The sequence below is a fragment of the Lygodium microphyllum genome, chromosome 9, assembly GCF_053477565.2.
Source record: "Lygodium microphyllum isolate KBCC chromosome 9, Lygodium_microphyllum_v1.1.10, whole genome shotgun sequence".
Lineage (NCBI taxonomy): Eukaryota > Viridiplantae > Streptophyta > Polypodiopsida > Schizaeales > Lygodiaceae > Lygodium > Lygodium microphyllum.
The window spans coordinates 5,206,084-5,216,947 of NC_141143.1; the positions used below are offsets into that span (position 1 = coordinate 5,206,084).

The 10,864-nt window shown below is 38.5% G+C and overlaps 1 long non-coding RNA gene across 8 annotated transcripts; it reads left to right on the top strand.

The window, feature by feature from the left end:
• Positions 1-1,204: 1,204 nt before the first annotated feature.
• LOC148030771 (uncharacterized) lies at positions 1,205-10,397 on the top strand. 8 transcript variants are annotated; one of them, XR_015691803.1, is made up of 5 exons: positions 1,205-1,538; positions 1,619-1,850; positions 2,321-2,402; positions 6,892-6,987; positions 9,468-10,397. It is a non-coding gene; the product is annotated as an uncharacterized LOC148030771 (long non-coding RNA). The 8 variants fall into 8 exon arrangements; XR_015691804.1 differs by having other exon boundaries at positions 6,892-6,956; XR_015691801.1 differs by lacking the exon at positions 9,468-10,397 and adding an exon at positions 8,462-9,397.
• The last annotated feature ends 467 nt before the right edge of the window (positions 10,398-10,864 follow it).

Below are 10,864 nucleotides of genomic sequence, written 5' to 3' on the forward strand. Positions count from 1 at the left end.
GACAATGAGGGTTTGCCTTTGAAACAAGGCTAATGAAAAATGGTGGTTACCTTTGAAGTAAAGCTCATAAGCAAGGTAGTAAAAGCCTTGATATCCCTCTTCTACCACTCTTCAAGTGACTCCAAAAAGTGCTCTTCTTGGCTCTTTGTCATATGTTTGTGGTGCTCTGACTTAGGTTCTCTACATGAAACAATGCTTCCACAAATTATTGCATACAACCCATAACTTTTAGTGCCACCAAACATATATTTTGATATTTAATATAGAGGGGACATAATGGAGATGTGACACCAATCACTTAAAAGACAGTGAACATTGAGCCTCACAAAAAAATAGCCTTAGAATTCACAAGAAAGAAAAACTCAAAACTCAATGTAATGCACAAACAATCTCAAATAACTAATTTTTAATGCCCATTATGGCTTTAATCTAATGTGACAAACCTTAGACTTCAAAAAATGTATTAAATACATACTGTACTAGCACTCAATGTTATAGGTTGAATGCTTGCAATTTAGGGGGCAAGATCAAGGCAATGCAAATTATAAACAGGAGTTATGAGAACAAATAGAAAGCAAATGGAGTTCTAGTATGCTTCTTACCATGGTGGGGAGAATGACATCAAGCCAAAAGAAACATTTATCTTTGCTTCTTATGTCTGTTTCCATTCCACATCTTCTTTCTTCTTTGTTGAGATTAATAAATTGAAGATACTTGGTTACTAGCATATTAGAGCAATATGACATTAGTTGCATCAATACTACATTGCAAAAGTGTCAATGAGGAGGAAGTGTAAGGTTTTGATGAGACACAACATACTGCATTGCAAAAGTGCCAACGAGGAGGATGTGTAAGGTTGTGATGAGAGACAACATATCTACATGATGAGAGACAACATAACTACTTTAGATCAACCTCACCCCAAAAACAAGCGATTACAAATTCTCCAAGTTGGTTATTTGCAATTTTAGGCCATTAAAAATGGCATTGCAAGTCTTAACTTCCATATTCATCACATCGACTCCTACAAAACAACAATTTAAAGACATATGTTGCTAGAGTCTCTATGACATTTATAATACACACGTGTCGCAAGTATGCATTTCCCATCCACCATCCAACTTCATCACTATTACATTTCTTTGAAAAAGAAGAAGATCCCTCTTGAAAATTGCACTCTAACTACTTGAAGCTCTAGCAAGCTACGAAAGGGCACTAAACCCCTTAGAAAGAGCATTTCTATGTGACACCCTTTTGAAGGGTAGGCGTTCATTGTCTTCTGCCCATCATCTGCCTTGTGAAGGGCAATCGTCGTTTGCCGTCTGTCTGGGCGTTTGTATCAACATTGTTGCCGTCTTGAAGGGCAATCCTTTGCTGTCTGTCCGGGGCATTTGTAGCAAGATTGAAGGCTTCTGATCTCAGTGAGCCCCCGCACCACGCCCTCTAGAATCTAACACCCGTGCCTTCGACAAGCCAACACTTGCCAATACGAGGATGAACAAGGAGAGATTGGTGAATTTGGAGCTAAATTTGGCAAGGTAAATCGCACACAGGATAAATTATCATTAGCTAGATGAGCTTTATCATTTGTTAGCAGGCTAATGTGAATTGACTTCAGTGTAGGCAGATTCGGTGATGACGAGCCTGCCTGTAGAGGGTGAGACCTGCTTAGATATTTCTCCTATGGGTATAGAACTTGAACTTCTCTCATGGATGGGAACTGTGACCGATAAGAGCATATGTATATCAGATATGTGGCCACCAAAATCCAAGCACATCTTTGCATTATTTGCTATGCAGGATCAATTGTACCATGTTGATCCAAGCACATCTCTTGTCCAACTCAAAAGGTAAAGAGCTTTTTCAATCTTTGCATTGGAAACACTTGTGGAGCTTCTATTAACTGAGATTGTCAATTATTTTATGATCCTAATGTAGATACCAACAATGTTAATTTGGATGAGCATTACAATGTGCCAATGATTCTATCAAGCTCATAGCTCTAATTGTAAAGGTAGCAAGCAATGCTCGTATGCACAAGAAGAACTGCAAGCAGTTTGCCTAGCATCTTAAACTAATAGGTAACTTGCTGTGGTAGCTGAAGCTCTCTGATCTCAAGGCTTGGCCCCAGACTAGGGAACCATTAGAGGAACTTGAAGAGGCACTAAAGAGGGCTTATATCCTTGTGGATTGTATGTGCAATTTCATCCTTGTTATGGATGTGAAAAATCTGATGTGCTAGTGCTAATGCATTCTAGTCTTATATGATCAAGTTGCTATATGCAGTGACTTAAGGACTGGCTTTCATATTGACTGACAGGACGGGGATGCTACAAAAAGATGGGGCCTTCTGGCGGCATTGATGGGTATCACTACTAGTAGTCTGCACATCAGAAAAGCATGTAAGACTAGGTCTTCTTTTGTATTGACTTAATTGTTAGCGACAATAAGTTGTGACAAAGGAGAGCTATCAAGAAATCTTAGAGCAAGAGTGGAAATTGCATTTTTAAGAAAGTTCAGTGCCTCCTCTTCCCTTGGCATGAAAAAGAGATGGACCATCCGTGATGCCACATGGGTAAGCTACTATTTGAAGGGAGGATCTCAAACTTTGTTGTAGAGGAGTGGGAGATGAGAGCAACCTGTGGAGGGGGAGCTGGAAGCTATCCTAATTACTTACACGGAAATCTGTATCACATTGCAAAGAGATTTGAGTTTGCTGAAATCTATCCAACCTTCACTGTAGAGGGTGGACATAGCAATTTCAATGGCCTTATCTGCTACATGCAATTAAAAGTGGCATTAGCATTGAGCCTTGTCACGGTGGATTTATCCAACACCTCAATTATCCCAACTATCTTATAAGTCTCTCCAACTACATCTATCAAATCAGTAGTTGTGATTTCCTGTGTCAAACCACTGTTCTTAACATCCACCTCCTTACCCATGAGGCTGATATCTCCTACTGTACTGACCTTGTATTTTGATGAATAAGTTGTATTACTTTTCCGTGTTGCACTTGCAGCTTTCTCTACCTCCTCTCCCTTTATTATAGAGTATGTTTCTCCTTAAAAAAGGTGAAGATGTTTTTGTGTCAGCTTTAATCTTCTTCTGATTACTTTCAGGTCAAAGAGATGTTCTGAAACTATGCTAGTTTTGTTATTTGAATTTAGTAGCCCAACAAGACTTTCAAGCATGGATTGTTGGCCACTCCCCCATGCACTGAGAAATTCAAATGTTGGACCCTTGTAATGGCGGAGCCAATGAAGTATGGGACAATCTTATATTTGCTGGAGTTTGGCCTATGCTTAACTAGGTGAAGTCAGAGGTTCAGCATTCCGTTGGACACTCTTCTCCTTCAATGAGTTCAAAACCCCATCAGAGTGTGGATGTGACGATTCTGGATTAGGGTCACTCCCATGAGGGCAAATGTGGTTTGGTTTAGGGTACTTCTTGATGAATCCATTGGTTTCTATCTTGTGGGCAAACTCAATGCTAGCATATGTGTTTGTAAATCTTACTATTTGACAATCTAGATAGCAATACATATTCCCATAAGAGTATGCATTGATTTGGATGGGCATTACATTTATCCTCATCAGTAAGTATGATACAATATGGTTTCATTAGCAAATAATTTAAATATCATTTCATTATTTAATTGTCTTGTGGTGGATAGGACTACAGGGCCTGAAGTGTACAACCAGTAGCACAGATTTATGCCATGGAGCTATTGAAGATTGCATTGCTTGCAAGATCAAAGGGAAGGCGGTTTGTTGAAAATGGCACGGTTTCTCTTAGTTGTGATACATCATGGCAGCTTTGACATAGTGCTTTTGGGCTTTGCTATTGATCAATGCTTGCACCTCTTGAAAAGTAGTGGGTTATAAGATTTTTAAGGTGATGCATCATTTGAAAAGATTTCTCTCCCAAGACACATCAATAGGAGCAATCCATAAATGTCTAATGATGTTGGATACACATCCTAGTGTGTAGAAAATGCAGATTTTGTTAGGTGGATGATGACATCAACTCTCCAAGATGGTGTAGGAGCTGGGCACTCTCCATGATGAGAGGTACCAAATGTTTGAATTCCTTTTTAAGGATACAAACACTTTTTGATTATACATCACAACAAATTCATATACTAATGTACATGTTGATGGCCCTAAGTTGTAGAGAAGCATCTTACTTGCACTTGTCATGTTGTTGTAGGACTCAGTCAAACCGATGATGTTGTAGAGAAGCATCTTACTTGTATTTGACATATTGTGATAGAACTGTTGGAAGAGAGGGAGAGAGACAGAGTGGAGCAGAAGATGAGTCTCAGCTCATTGTTCTTCTTCTTTTATTATTCTTCCATCATACTCACTAAAAGAGACTTACACACATAGGTTTGACTAACCAAGACTAATTGTGGTTAAGTCACTGACTACACTGACTTATTGAATGTCACACACGTGTACAATTGTATTCAGCTAATGTCAGTCACACAGACATAAAGATAGATTGACTAAAGAGTAATGGGAGCTTAATATTCTAACACTCTCACCTGCAGATTCTGTTCTGCCATTTGTCCAACTAACAAAAGATTCTTGGTTATTGTAGGTACATGTAGTACATCATGCATGCTCTTTTTCTTTCCATCAAGCATCAACAACGGAACAATTCTTGTGTGTTGAATGTCATGTTAGGTGTCATCCCCAGTACACACATAACCATGTGAACCTGCAACCATCTCATCAAACCATTCTTCATGGGGTGTCATATGATTTGAAGCCCCCGAATCAATGTACCATCTCTCATCTCTGTTATGACTAGATGCATTCTTAGACACATGCTGCATGGCAAACAATTTGTCAGCCTACTCATCATGAGCACCGCTAGAAGATGCATAGTGCCCATGTTGTTTGCCCTTTGCCTTCATATCTCCCTGCTTATTCCTAGACATGTTATTGAACTGTTGCTTTAGCTGAATCTTTCTTGCATGTGTTACATTTCCATCATTCTTCATGAGTATATCCCATGCATCCTTTGGAGAACTGCATCCAGTAATCTGTATAACCATAGCATCTGATATACGTAAGGAAAACCAATGTAGCACCTTGCATGCTCTCTCATTCCATAGCTTATGAGCCCTTTTCCTTTCATGCATTTTAGGCTCAGCCTCATCACCTATACATAAGTCCCAATAACCTATGTCAACCAGAAAATTCTTCATACGGAACTTCCATAAAGCAAAATTTTTGTTGTCCAGCTTTTCTCCCACAATTTGAGTGATATTGTCAGTGCCTTGAGCATTTTCCATAGTTACAACTTAGGTATTCAGTGATGTATACAACCTGTAAGTATCTGACTCCTTTTCCTATAGTTCATGACTAGTTTCCTACTATTCAAGACAGTTTCTTGCAATTTAGGATAGTTTTCCTGACAACCTGCTTGTTGCAAAATATATTCCAACAATGAAAAAACACACAGTCAACTTAGCATAAACCAAGCTTAAATCATTTCAAAACATTCTATGGTAGTGGAAAAACATCCCAACAAAACAAACTATATCCATACAAGTATCAATATTTGTACTGTATGCAAGTAGCAGTACCAAATATAGCAAGCCCACTGCTATAACCAACAGTATTTTCTCTGTTAAAATAAGAGTATTCGGACCTCAAAACACCCCCAAAACATCTCATCCAGTTGCCACTCTATGCAGAAGTTGATACATGTTCCACCGGTCAGAATATATTGCATGTATGTCAAGTGAAGATGATAGGTATCCTTCCTGCAGATAATAACCAGTCAATACCCTGGTATAACCAGCACCAAATCAGTCCAAGCTTTGGACTTTCAGCACTCACAATATCCCAAAAAGCATCTACCACTCAAGTGGTATGATCCAAGCATTTCTCAATAGTAAATAAGCATCACAGATACTTCAACCCTGTAGATATATTGTTTTCAAATTCAGGACAGCAACTAGTTCACTGTTTTTAGCCTGCAAATAAGCTCCAAAACTGAGCATTTAACACTTCAATATCATGCTCAAATGCATGATAATAAGGGCATATACATTGTTAGTAGGATGAAAGATACCTGGAATCACCTGCTGTTTGCTGTAGTAAACAGTTAATCTACATAGGTCTGTGCTGAATATCTCAAAATCTGTGAGGAATTTGAAAAAACTTTCTTATGCAAAGTTGTAGACCATGTCGAAATGGTTAGGAGTCGTGGGCCGTTTCTCCAAAAACCATTTTTGTAGCAAGATATAGCTTCTGCAAAAAAACGGGCTGCAATCATAGTCTCCTTTGATGACGTTTTCTTCAGATCTGATGCCTTGATGTCAAATGGCCAGTGCCAAGCCTTCAGGCTTCAGGCATTCAAGCTCTGATACCATTTTGGGAGAGAGGGAGAGAGACAGAGTGGAGTGGAAAATGAGTCTCAGCTCATTGTTGTTCTTCTTTCATTATTCTTCCATCATACTCACTAAAAGAGACTTACACACATAGGTTTGACTAACCAAGACTAACTATGGTTAAGTCATTGACTACACCATCTTATTGAATGTCACACACGTGTACAACTATATCCAGCTAAGGTCGGTCTCACACATGAAGCTAGATTGGCTGAAGAGTAACGGGAGCTTGATATTCTAACAAGAACTAAGTCAAAGTTGCTATGGGTTTTTGCTATTGTTTGACCATTACAACATAAATAATGCTTCAAGAGTGCTTGCCCATGGAAGAGAGCTTTGATGCATCATTTAAAGAGATGTCTCTCTCATAGCACGATATTCTCTTGGATTGTTGATGATGTTTTTGGACGTATTTGAATTTCTACATGCAACATAGGATTTTCAATTATGTTTTGTTAACATTTTTTGAATTGGATTCATAGGTTTTTTTTCTAGAAGAGGATGAAGAACATCATGAAGCGCTTGAAGATGCTCATTCCAAGTCTTGGTATGAATCAATATACCATCAAGCCAAATGAGTAAGAGTTTTTTTGTATTAAATGATGAAAAATTGTGTTGCCCATGGAAAGTGTTTGAAAGATTGAAAAATCTAAATAGCATCACTAAAAATTTATACAACCCTTAAGGTGTGTAGATGTCTTGTGAGCATTAGTGGGCTTTAAAAGTATTTGTTGATTGCTAGAAGCCAAGTCAATGGATGCCAAAACTATTGATTGTCCAAGTTGCTCCAATTGGGTCTATTGGTTGTGTCTAGATCTCATGAAATATTAAAATGCTAACCACCACTATATTACAATGTGGATCTGATAACATGTTTTGACTTAGTGAGAGCAGTTGACAGATGTCATCCATCCTTATCAGAGCCACTATATGATATGTGAGATGTAATTGGAAGTGTATGACATTAGCAGAACATGCTCTAGCTTTATCAATAGAATGGGAGGTAAATAAGGTAGTGGGAATGCCTTCAATTCAAAATTAAGAGAGGCTCAGAGTGTAGAAGCCAATCACAATGAAGCGTGACTGAGAAAGCTAATTTGGTAAAAGGTATATTGAATGTTAAATGTCTGAAGAGTGATACACCTATTGATAATCCCAAAATGAACATAAATAAGTATTGCTGCTTGTGTTGGAAACTGTAATTATTGAGCAAGGATTGCCCTCATGAGTGAGGAGGGCCTAGGGTTAAGGAGGTTTCTAAATTGTGATTCTAGATTATTAATTGTATGATTATTGCTAATCTATTTGCCATTTGAGAGTACAGGTGATGTGCTTTTACCAACCACTTGTTGATAGGTTTCTCGACAAAGTGTGGCTTCTTTTGCTTTAAAAATTGCAATATTCTAAATGACCCTAATGTGACTTGAATTTTGTGGATTGTTTTTTGCTTGATCAGAATTATTACAATAAAAACATTTTGGGCAATCTTGTCTATCTTTGATTGGTAGTACTTGCCTATCTGTGAGTTGGATGTTTTTTACCATGTAAGAGTAAAAAGTATCATCTTTATTCTACTAATTAACTTGCATTATAGTTTTGTTCAAAATTGTTAATTCTATACAAGAATATTTTGTTGTATAAATGGTTCTGACTAGTTTTCTTATAATAATATAGGAAAATTTTACTATATCTATGATTCCAACTAGTTTTCTCATCTAGGAATAATTTACTACATCATCAACTAGAATTTTAAAACTTTCCTATATAGAAATATTTTACTATGTCACTAACTTCTTGTAAAGTGTTCCACTTTTAGTAGTTGAGACTTTTTGTAGATACTTTGAGAAGCATCTAGAAAATTTCCTTTTTTTTTACTATATGGGATAGTGTTCAAAGCTCGAGGGGTCCGCTAAGGTTTACATTGTATAAGGTAAGGCCCCATAAATAGGGGGTAGATAAGGGGTATTTTCATATATTTCTTGCACGCAGTTGACATCTCTTTATTACTACTAGTGAATCCCCCGTAGTTCAAAGATCCTTGTGGCACGACAGGAAAGCAGTCCAGGCCAGTGCGGAGCCGGTGGAAGCATGGGCCAAGCTTCTGAGGGTCCATAGGTAGAATCAATGGCAGTGGCAATCTGGAATTTGGACCGATCCAACTGCTCTCCAAAGTTTGGACTGGGTAGCATGTGTGAACCCATGCAGTTGCTGCAACTACCTATTCATCCCTCATCACATGCTGTCATCTTCTCACTCCATAACCACACTTGCACGTACATTGCACCTAGTCCACTACTATGAGGCCAAAAACATCTACTCCTGGTCTGCGGTGGAGCATGTTGAAGTTGGAAGAAGCAAGAGAAAGACTTCTTGTAAACTTGACAACCGCCATCGGTCAGAAGAGAATAAGAATATTGCGAGGTAGATAGAAGGAATCGCACGACTTGTAGCAGATTGACCATGTTTCTGAACACCATAATGCTCAGTGAAAAGTTGGTGGAAGATCTATAGCAGTGTATCCCATGTCGATTAGTGTCATGTTGGACGTCGCACGTCATGAGGACTCTCTTTTGAAAAGGAAGTGAATTGCAAAAATGTGCAAGAGAACGGAGCAGACTAAACGAGATGCTTGATTGATTGCGTACGAATGATTACATACATAGAAATATTCGTTTCCCTTGGAGTCCCTTGCATCAAACATTTATGTCACCTCTCACATCACATGTGTAAGAGTTTGAATTACACAACTTCCCCCTCCCATTTGTAAGGGCTTTGTAGTTATACCATGGAATTGCTGCCAAAACACCTATATATGTAGGGAGTAGGTGTGACTCTGAGCCCTCCTTGGTTTCCACTCTACATGTGATTGATTCTCTATACCTAGTGGTGAACACTCACATGTGTGGTGTCACAAGGATGTAGTCCTAGGGTGTGCCTATGTTGTACCATTTCTTTCATTGAATGATAGAAGAGTATACCTTGCTCTCACATATCATGTTACATTTCTGTGATGTTTCGACTGACTAATTGAGTGCAAGCGCATTACACTTGGTATCAGAGAAACTCTTGCTCAAAGTGAAGGAGTACTCTCCATGGACGCAAGAGAGAAGTTCCAGTGCCCCACATCACATCGCTCCACGTTGCATCGACCCACGTCACGATGTCCCTCGGCATGAAGACCCCCGACACAACAAACCCAACACAAGTCACCATCTGAAGACATAGCGTGGCTTCCCCGCATCACAACCATCATCTAAAGGTGAAACACGGCTTCCCCGCGTCGATAACACCAAAACCGAGGTGTAGCTTCCCACAACAATATAGAGGACAATAATGGAGAGAATGCACCCATCCCAATGGTTGAAGAGATGAAGAAGAGCCAAGGCCAAGAATGGAGAGAAGCATTTGAATTACACTACCCCCTCCCCCGTATGTCCCTTTTATGATGCATTTCCACACTTATAGAAGTGTTATTCCCATGCAATGTACCATACTACAATCTCTTGATAGACCTATGTAGACCTACAAGAAGATGACTCTTTTGGCACACTCACAATGTCCATGATTGTGGACCCATAGTTGTATGTAACCACCTTTTCTTTTATAGATTCATCTACAACAATATGTTTTTCAGTAGCATATCGACTGCTCATCTCATCAAATGCAATATCTCTGCTTACTTATAACTTGTGTGTAACTAGATTATAACACCTGCGACCCTTTTTCTCAAGGGAATAGCCAAAAAATATACACTTTTGCTCAGGGGAACAACCAACAAATATACACTTTTCAACTTTCGGATCTAAAATTTTTATTAGCTCATTAGGAACGAGTTAGGAATATGTATATATGCAATACATCCAATTACTTTAACATGTGATAAATGTGGTTTCTTGCCAATAAACTTCTCCTATGGTGTCACATCATGCACTGTAACAGTGGAAGTCCTATTCATAGTATACATACCTATTGAGATAGTCTCAATCCAATAATAATGAGGCATATTCTTTTTAGCCAACCATCAAGGCTCGCGTAATTTCTACAATGTGCATGTTCTTCTTTTTAACAACACTATTCTATTGCAAAGTATATTGGCATGTAAATTGCCTTTGAATTCTATGTTGTTTCATAAACTTCTGTGAAGGTTGGCTACGGCCCTTGTCAATCCGAGAAAAGTGTTGAATTAAATCTCTCAATTAAAAAAAATATATATTTGTAATTAAATAAAGTACATCCCAGCATTTGCATGTAGGTTAAAATGGCCCACATCCTCTTCGCAAGCTAGAGATGTAATGCTCTCAAGAACAAAATAGGTGTACCATTGCTGGAGAGTCTTGAAGCCTATGCCTTAGATGAGAAAAAGTGAAATGCCTATGTTCGGAAGACAATACATGCATGGAAATATTAGATTGTTGGTGCATATGTATTTTCAAAAAGCATATGAGAGGATCATAT